Consider the following 10,102-nt stretch of genomic DNA (forward strand, 5'->3'; position numbering starts at 1 on the left):
ATTCAACATCTTGAAATCTAGTTTTTTGTTTGTTTGTTTGTTTGTTTCTAATATTACCTAATATTGATGTATCCTGACAGAATTACTTGTTAAATGAATTTTTGTGACAGGAGGAAAAAAGGTCATTTCAATGCCTCCTTGATTTTTTTTTTCCAAAATTGAAATACTTTATAAATCAAGTAAATGCTGATAATTTGGAAAGTCACATCATGAAACCATTATTTTTAATAAAGAAAATTAACAAAAGAAGACCAATTCAGAGGCAGGCTTTGTGCCATAGGCCTGCAATCCTCACAGTTGGGAGGCAAAGGCAGGAGGAACCTGAGTTCAAGGCCATGCTAGGCTCCATAGTGAGACTCCCTCTGGAGAAAAGGGAAAACTGAGATAAAACGGAGAGTAACAAACTGTTATCTATAATCTTAGCACTACTGACCTTATAATGTATGTATCTGTATACACAGGTATTCTTTTATAAAAATGAGATCATAATGTATCTACTATCTTATAATTTGATTTTTTAAAATTTACCATTATATTATGGACACCTTTATATGTCAATAAACAGTTCTACATTATCATACTTTATATACTTCACAGTAATTCATTGTGTACATTTTTTGACTATTTATGTATTTAATGTATGTGTTGTGTATGTGTGTGCATAGGCCATAGCTCCTATGTGGAGGCCAGAGACCAGCTTGGAGAAGTCGGTTCTCTCCTACTATAATTTTGATGTTTGCGTAGTTGCTTTTCCTTTTATTTATGTTTTTATTTTTTTTGTGTGTATATCATTGCATATATTTATTATACATTCATAAATTTAACAACTGTAATCCAGGCATTTGGTGGAATGAGGCAGGAGGATTGTGAGCTCTAGGTCAGCCGGGCTACATAGTGAGACCCAGCCCCCACTATCCTATTAAATACCTACTATAGTTTTAGTATGGAGCCAAGCATTGGTCATATAGTGCACACCTCCTTGGCCTCTTCCATGATTACGTTATAGTCTGGTGAAGTGACAGATACTAATTAGCTAAAATATACACAATTACACCACCATGATGGACAAACAGCCAACGAGTAGGGTGCTATGAGCCATGTAAGAGAAGCTGTCCATGTGGGGGAGAGGGGGAAGATGGATATCCCTTCATTCAACTCACATGGTACGTATACTTGCGGTGGGAGGGGAAACCAGAGTCACTGCTGGGAGGGGCCGTGAGAAAGGCAGAGCTCCATTCATTCATGGTGCAGAGGAGTCACTATGCTGAGCATTCCTCTGACCTTTGCTGAAGAAGAAAGTTTGAGAAACTCAAACCAGAATGTCCATCATAGAGTATCCAAGTCAACTTACACGGAAACTTGTGTAAATTGTGGTTGGGTTAAAAAGGCAAGGGGAGCCGGGCGGTGGTGGCGCACTCCGTGAATCCCAGCACTCGGGATCTCGGTGAATTCAAAGCCAGCCTGGTCTTGCTTCCTCTCCTAGGTGACTCCTTCCACCATGCTGTGACACAGCATAACGGGCCTCACCAGATGAGGCCCCAGGTACTTGAGTTTCCCAGTCTCCTGAACTGTAGAGTAAATCTTTGCTCTTTAAAAGTTACCCAGTCTCAAGTATTCTGTTATAGCAACCTCAAACAGAAAGCAATGGTTTTGTTCCTTTCCTACACATGATTTTTTAAAAACTAAGATCAGATCATTACATCTTCCCTTAACTCTAGTCTGCCTCATAAATCCTACCTTACAAACCATCTGACCTAATATGGACCTACTGTGTCCAAGGCATCAGAAATCCTCCATCTAAGCTCTTGGTAGATCTTTTTCCACCCCAATCCTAAATTCAAGACAGTCCAAAGAAAAACCAGAATTTCCCCCTAAATTCAAGACAGCCCAAAGAAAAACCAGAAGGCTGGAGAGATGGCTCAGCGGTTAAGAGCACTAACTGCTCTTCCAGAGGACCCAGGTTCAAATCCCACCATCCACATGGCAGCTCTTGTTACTGTTACCAAATGGCACAGTTACTTTCTGTAACTCCAAGATCTGACACCCTCACACAGATGTACATGCAGGCAAAACAACAATGCACATAAGATCTAATACATATATTTAATTTAAAAACCCCACTGAAGTGTGACATGAACATGCACAGCTCTGTTAGGGACAGGTCATCTATATCAGGCTTTTGCATGGTGTCATGAGAAATGTTACAATTCAAAGCACGGGCAACAGCTGTCCTTGGTGGTAACAAGAGATGGGGAAAGGAAATGGGAGCGAGTGGACTTGCTAAAAGCAACTGCAAAGAAAATTCCCAGGAACGAAAGAAGAAAAGTAAGAGGTTATACATGGGAAAAGCTGGGCAAAGGTGGGGGTTCCCTTTGGTAGGTTGAGGCAGTCTCCTTCCAACAGACAGCACGGAGTGGCCAACTATTAACTTGAAGTTTGCTTCAGGACTCTTTCATAATAGGTCTAAAATTATGATAAGCAAAGTCCAGAAAAGACCAGGATTATAAGAAGGACTGGCAAGAATGGAATTAAATGGATGGTGCCTGCAGGGTGCCAAGCTCTCTTAACCACTGAGCCGGGACTCCAGCTCCCAAGATCATCATTTTGAAAAACTTTGACTGCATCATTTCTCATACAGTTTTGTGTCTATTACAAATGACCGTAAAAGCCAGGCCTGGTGGCATGCGTCCACAGTCCTGGCTGTGTAGAAGGCTGAGGAAGAGGAATCATTTGAGCCCAGAGGTTTCAGAACAAGCAGGACAACACAGGAAGACCCTCTCCCGAAGAAAGAAAACTAGGAGGCTGGAGCGGCCAGTCAGCAGTTAAGAGCACTTGTTCCTCTTGCAGAGGACCTGGGTTCGATTCTCAGGAGTCACATGGTGTCTCACATCCATCTGCAACTCCAGTTCCAGAAATTGGATGCCTTCTTCTGACCTCTGTGGGTGCTGCCAACATATATGCATGACTCACTTATACACAAGAAATAAATCAAGGGGTTAGGGATTTAGCTCAGTGGTAGAGCGCTTGCCCAGCAAGAACAAGGCCCGGGGTTCGATCCTCAGCTCCAAAAAAAAAGAAATAAAAAAAAGAGAGAGAAAACTAAATAGATGAATGAAATGTGTTCCATCTTCAGTAGAATGGTATTTCTGAAACAAATTAAGGTAAACTTTATGATGCTGAGTATAAAAATAAAATTCTCCTAACTTCTACTTTTATTAGATAGGAAAGTTCTCCTTAGTGTTTTTGGAAATGTGAAACAACATTGTAGTTGTTTTTTGAAACTGATCATAAAATTTACTCAAAAGTTGGGTCAGTATCAGAAAGCAGTGTTACATAATTCACACTAATTTTCTTGTGAAAGGTGTTTGATTCCGTGGGGCTTTTATTTCCGTGCAACTGAAAGCAGCCCACTAACATAAATTAGCAGGACGAACATGGCTTTTGAATTGGCCAATACACGCAATACCTCATTCAACGTATGGGAAAGGGCTGGGGATGCAGCTCAGTCAATGGACCGCTTGCCTAGAAGCACCACATAGAACCCAGTGTGGTGGTACATACCCGTAATCCTAGGATGGATGCAGGAGGAGCAGATGAAAGGTAATTGATAAGTAAAAATGTATCCCATTAGTGGGTAACTGCCGATTCGATAAGCCAGTCAAGCCAAATTAATAAGTCCAGGTTTAATAACGAGAGCAAAACAACTCCCGGGTAACCCTTAGAAAGGCAGGAGAGAAAAATCACATGGCAGATCTGGTAATCAGGTCTTAAATACCCTGTAGGCGTGGTCTTGAGCAGCCCCAGGGGAGGGGCTGACCTTTGGCGGGCTTTCTTCAGTGGGAACTACAGAGGGAGCTGCTGCTTGGCGCACTGAGGGTGGGGTTTGGAATATCGCCCTCCCACCCCTACCCCGCCGTTGGGGAAGATGTGGAGAACACTGATGGAAACAGTGCATTAATATAGCTTTTGGAAACTAATATGGGCATTGTAAGTAAACTGCAAAAACTCTGGATTTGGTGTCCCAGGTGTCAGCACCAAAATGTTAGTAAACTGATGGCTGAAACGGCAAGGAGACAGTTCAGCCCTAGAGGGGGAGGTAGCCCAGACACCTCAAGCTACTCAGAACAACAACTCTGCCCTGAAGGTGTCCCAGACACCTGAAGCTGTTTAGCACAGCTCTGATGGCTGGGACTGCAAAGAAACATCCCAACCTTGGAAAGGAAAATTTTCTGACTTTTCAGGAGGGTCATGCCTGGATCTGCTTCAGCAAGGAAGGGTATCCTGACTCTTCGGGAAAGTCAGGATACACCTGGAGTGATGGGGGATGGTCTCACCACAGGACACAGCAATCCTGTTCCTCTCCTGTACAGCCACAATCTACAGCTCAGTGTTACCAGCTCCCCCTTGCTCAGTCCACTATGGACGTCTTAGCAAGGTTCTTCTGTTTAGCTCCCCCTTGCTCAGTCCACTATGGGGAGTCCCAGCAAGATTCTTCTGTGTACCAGTGAATGGGGGTCTTTGCCCAAAACTCTTTTGGGGAAGGAGGAGTCCAGGAGAGTAGCTACCTCTACCAGGGTGGAGAGAACAGCTCACAACTGACCGGGCAGGGCAGTTTATATAGGATGACTAGGGGGCGAGTCAACTGTGATTGGTTAGTTTATCTTCTGCCCAGGCATTGGTCAGTTTTGTGGGCAAGGGGCAGAGATGGCCCTGATTTCAGGGCCAAAATGTGTTTCTTTCACTGGCCTTTCTTGGCTTTTTGACATTACCTCTAAGGCCAGGGCACATTTCTTTCACTGCCTCTGATTCTAGGGGCCAAGAGTGTTTCTTTGGTACTAGTTTCAGAGTCAGGGCATATTTTCTGGGTTCTGGGTTTGGGGATAAAGTGTTCATTTCTCTGGCCCAGGTCCCCAACACAGGCTGTGTTTCTTTCCCTGGTCCTGGACCCTAGGGCCAGGATTCTGCTGTCCTGCTCTGTGATTGGTTGATTTCACAAGTCAATTGGACAGGGGCAAAGAAGGCTCTGATCTGAGCTAAACTGTGTTTCTCTCACTGGCTTTATCTGAACCAACCTTCCCTAATTCTGGGCTCCGGGGTCAGGGTAGGTTTCTCTAGCCAGTCCCTTTCCCCTACAGGCATGTCTCAATCTCTCTCTGTCTCTGTCTCCAGGGTCTCATGTAGACTAGCTGGTCTCTAGGGAGGAAATAATGAAACCCGTTATTTTGTAAAACAAACAAACAAAAGCAATATATGCCAACAAAACATGATAATATATATAGTTCTATAGAGCTGTGGATGTAGCTCAGTGATAGAATGCTTGCCTAGTATATGCTCTAGCTCAGCAATAAAAAAATTGTGTGTGTGTGTGTCACATGTAGATATAATGTAAAAATTGGATTAGTTATTTTTAAAAATTTGTCCATGTATAGATGCAAATAAAATTTAAAAACTAGTGGGGGGGGGGGGGGGGAGGTGGCGGCGCACACCTGTAATCTCAGCACTTGGGAGGCAGAGGCAGATCTCTGTGAGTTTGAGGCCAGCCTGGTCTACAAAGCGAGTTCCAGGACAGTCTCCAAAGCTACAGAGAAACCCTGTCTCAAAAAAAACCAAAAAAAAAAAAAAAAAAAAAACAACAAAAAACAAAAAGCAAAAAACAACAACGTATACTTCTTTTCTTTTCTTTTCTTTTTTTTAAGCTGAGGATCAAACCCAGGGCCTTGTGCTTGCTAGCAAGCACTCTACCACTGAGCTAAATCCCCAACCTCTAAATGTATACTTCTTCTTCTTCTTTTTTTTTTTTTAAAGAATTTATTTATTATGTACACAATGTTCTGTCTGAATGTATGCCTGCAGGCCAGAAGAGGGTGCCAGATCTCATTACAGATGGTTGTGAGCCACCACCATGTGGTTGCTGGGAATTGAACTCAGGACCTCTGGAAGAACAGCCAGCGCTCTTAACCTCTGAGCCATCTCTCCAGCCCATTGTATACTTTGGTTTTTCAAGACAGGGTTTCTCTATGGAGCTTTGCTCCTTTTCCTGGAACTCACTTGGTAGCCCTGGCTGGCCTCGAACTCACAGAGATCCGCCTGGCTCTGCCTCCCGAGTGCTGGGATTAAAGGCATGCGCCACCACCGCCCGGCCTTGTATACTTCTTATGAACACGGAATTAAGTCCTGTCTATGACAGCTGAGAGAGAAACACTGAAAGCTAATTAAATGTGAAGCTCCAGGCTTCAAATTACCAGAGACATAAGGGGATGCACATGGCTTGACTCAGTCTCCAGCATGCTCCCAAACTGAAGCGTAGGTGCCGCGTATCGTGGTTCCTCCACAAGCCTTCCTTGTTCCTTTATCTGAAGCATTGGTGCCTTTAGTTCAAGGAAGCGGCTTTGTTCTGTTGCGCATCAGTGTATTGTGAGGTTGCTTCACTTCAAATAGATCCATTACGTTCTACTGAATACAAACAATCTATAAGTCATGAACACTGGAGAGGCTTTTAGAAAGGGTGTTTTTCTAGTGCTTAGAAATAGATCCCCCTCCATGGGGCTGGAGAGACGGTACAGGAGTTAAGAGCCTTTGTTCTTCCTGCAGAAGATCCAGGGTCAATTCCCAGCATCCATACGGTGGCACACAACCATCCGTGACTCCAGTTCCAGGGGATCCAACACCTTCTTCTGGCCTGCAGGGCACCGCATTCATGTGGTGCAGAGCCATACGTGTACACAAAACACCCAAACATAAAATTTTAAAATTAATTAAAAAAAAAAAAAGAAATAGTTCTCTCTGAAAGTTTCCTAGTGTTTCTTCCACTGTCCACACACCACACTCACATACATTATCAGTTGAACCTTTGCACAGAAGCTCCACGTGACTCTTGCTATTCTCAGCCTTGTCCGTGGGCTAAAATTAGAACGAGGCTGACATTGCTTTGCACTTCGTTACAGCCCGACAGAGGAGTTCAGTCATTTGGATCCACACTGGAAAGAAATTCACCTCGTGTTTCTAGCTGAAAATCGGGACCCCTGGGTACGCATGTTGGCCGTGGCATTCCCCCAGTGGTGAGTGCTTTTCCAAAACAACTTTCCTCCATTCCTTCTGCATAAGGGAATTGCCAATGATGACGTCACTGTGTGTTAAGTGCACCCCTGGAGTACTGGACTTGAGTACAACTTAGGAGCCCTTTAGGGGCTTGTCTTCACTGACATAATAGTCACTCTCTGGGACCTAGGAGATAGGCTTCCCTGCAAGCAAGAATTTAAGATTGTATTTCCCTGGCTTTTTTTTTTTTTTTTTTTTTTTAACTTTGGGAGGCAGACTCCCATCGTGGTATCAGCTCGCTTAGCTCACTGCTAGGCTAAGTGCTTTTCCTCACAAAGCAGTTAGAGGCACAAATGCGTTGTTAGGAGCGTGCTGTTTTCTGAGGAAGATCTGTCATTTTAGGAGAACTAACATTAGAGATGAGCAGTATTTAACGTCAAACAATGAAATAAGTTAGCAAATGTGAGTTCATATATAATAAAACAATACCCATACGGAGACAGCATGCATTCTTTAAATATTTTCATTTTATATTGTTGAAAGTATTTAGTACTCGCTTCAATTTTATTAACATCTGAGACAATACATTATAGGTGACATGCCCAGGCAATCAGGTCACCAGTCCATGTTCTCTCTGGCTCCTCCCCACCATCTCTCCCTTTCTTCTCCTAGCCATCTGTCCTTTCCTTCCTTCCTTCCTTTCTTCTTTCCTTCCTTCCTTCTTATTTTGGCATGATGTTGTTATATATTCCAAGCTGGTCTCAAACTTACCATCCTCCTGCCTCAGCCCACCAACAGCCGTGTACCATTATGCCTAACACCAAGGTTTATTTCCTGTAGAAAAATTTCACACTCAGTTCCTGTCTGTAGGCTTCATGCATTCCTGAGAAATAGTACCCCATCCTAGTAATTGTCTGCGTATTTCTAATGACATAGCAACCCTGATTTTCTCCTTCTTCTCCTTCTTCTCCTTCTTCTCCTTCTCCTCCTTCTTCTTCTTTTGGTTTTCTGAGACAGGGTTTCTCTGTGTAGCTTTGCACCTTTCCTGGAACTCACTTGGTAGCCCAGGCTGGCCTCAAACCCACAGAGATCCACCTGCCTCTACCTCCCGAGTGCTGGGACTAAAGGCATGCGCCACTACCGCCTAGCCTAATTTTTTTTCTTCTAACAGCTCTTTTCTGCTTCTTTTTCTGTCTACCACCATGCACCTTGAGTAATTTTGATCCACGGGAAAGTAAATTTCCAGGAGGCATTCATTATTTATTGCCATCATCAACATCATTGTCATCATCATCTCATCATCTTGCTACTTTGAAAAGTCATTGTTGGGGGACTTGTTCACATTTATAGTGTAGGTATTGGTTAAATCGGCGCTGCTGGTGGCTGGCAGCCATGCCAGTGGAGGAGCGTGCTGGAGGAAAGTCATGAGCCATAGTTTCCTTTCTAGTAGAACTTTGTTGGGAGAGAGAGGGAGAGAAAGAGGGGGAGAGGAAGAGGTTGAGGGAGAGAGAGAGAGAGAGAGCCAGAGAAACAGAGACTGCATGGAGGAAAGAGAGAAAGAAGGGGAAAGAAGAGAAAAAGGAACACACAGAGGGCCTGCCCGCTTTTTAGGGTCCTTACAGAAGGCCTAGTCCACCTGTTATTGAGGGGGAATGTGTATACCTTGTATATCATCCATGCTCTTCAGCCAATTTTCATTACCACCAGCGCACAGCACTGGGGAAAATTCCTCACTCAAACTTGTACGGATGCTGGTAGAGTCAGTCTGTTACTACGAACCATTCTGATAGGATGTGTGTAGATCGTTTATTTTGGTTTAATGTACAGAATCCTAACGCTAAGTACAATTTATGATTTTTTTTTGTCACTTGGATTTCCGGGTTTTTTCCCTCTTATTGTTCCGCTTTGATTGCTCCCCTGCCCCCTCCCCCCTTTCTTCTTCTTAGTACATGTAAAGTGTAAGCACTGGCTTTCACCACAACACATTGATGCATACATGTAGCACACCGTGGTCACAGTCACACTTCTGCGGCTTCTCTTGCTTCTGGACTTCCTATCTCCTCTATGAGTCACTTTCTCCTTCCTAATAGTCCTCCACTCTTCCTCTTGAACTTCTTAAAAAGTTAGTTATTTATTATATTATTTTTGAAACATATGTATGTGTGCATTTCTGTGAGGTTGAATGCCGTGTGTGTGCCTCTGGAGGCCAGAAGATGGCTCCAGACCCCCATGAACTGGAGTTACAGAAAGTGGGGAGCCTCATGATGTGGGTGCTGAGAACCAGACGTCTGTCTTTGGGAAGAGGGGCAAATGCTCTTAATCACTGAGCTGTCTCTCTGGCCATCTTTAAAAACAAATAGGTTTAAGTAATCTCCTTGTGTGAAAGGCCTATGTGGTAGACACAGCTGGAGCCCGATCCTCTGAAGGCTGTCGGAATTGGGGGCAAACACCTTCACCTGCTGAGCCATCTTGAGGGCCCTAGACTTATGTATCCATTGTTTAATAACTTCCCCATAGTTGGATGCAAGTCTAGTTGCAGGTTTTCATTATTATGAATGACGTGGTAGCAAAGGAAGAAGACTGGGCAGCCGCTCCGGCTCCTACCACATGGGCTCTTCTAAGGTTTGCTTTCCTCATGGGAGCGTCAAAGGCAACGAAAATGCTCTCACATCGTGTCTTACGTGGGGTTAAAATAAGATACGGTGTGCAAACATATGTAGAACAGCCGGGCATGCTGGTGTGCAAACACATGTAGAACAGCTGGGCACGCTGGTGTGCAAACACATGTAGAACGGCGGGGCACGCTTGTGTGCACCTGTAGTGCCACCTATGTGGGAAGCTGAAGCGAGAGGGCTGCTTCAGCCCAGGAGTCTGAGGCCAAACAGGGCAGCACGGTGGGCCTTATCTGAATAAACAGTGAGTGGAGAAATGAATGAGTGAATGGATAAACAATATATAGAGTTTGGGGAAGATACGGGCGCTCAACAAACATTGCCTCCTGTGATTGTGGTGGTGCTTGTGAGTAGTCTGAAGCATGGTGCTTCTTCCCCTCTCACATACTTAG

Source organism: Onychomys torridus, chromosome 6 (genome assembly GCF_903995425.1).
Source record: "Onychomys torridus chromosome 6, mOncTor1.1, whole genome shotgun sequence".
NCBI lineage: Eukaryota > Metazoa > Chordata > Mammalia > Rodentia > Cricetidae > Onychomys > Onychomys torridus.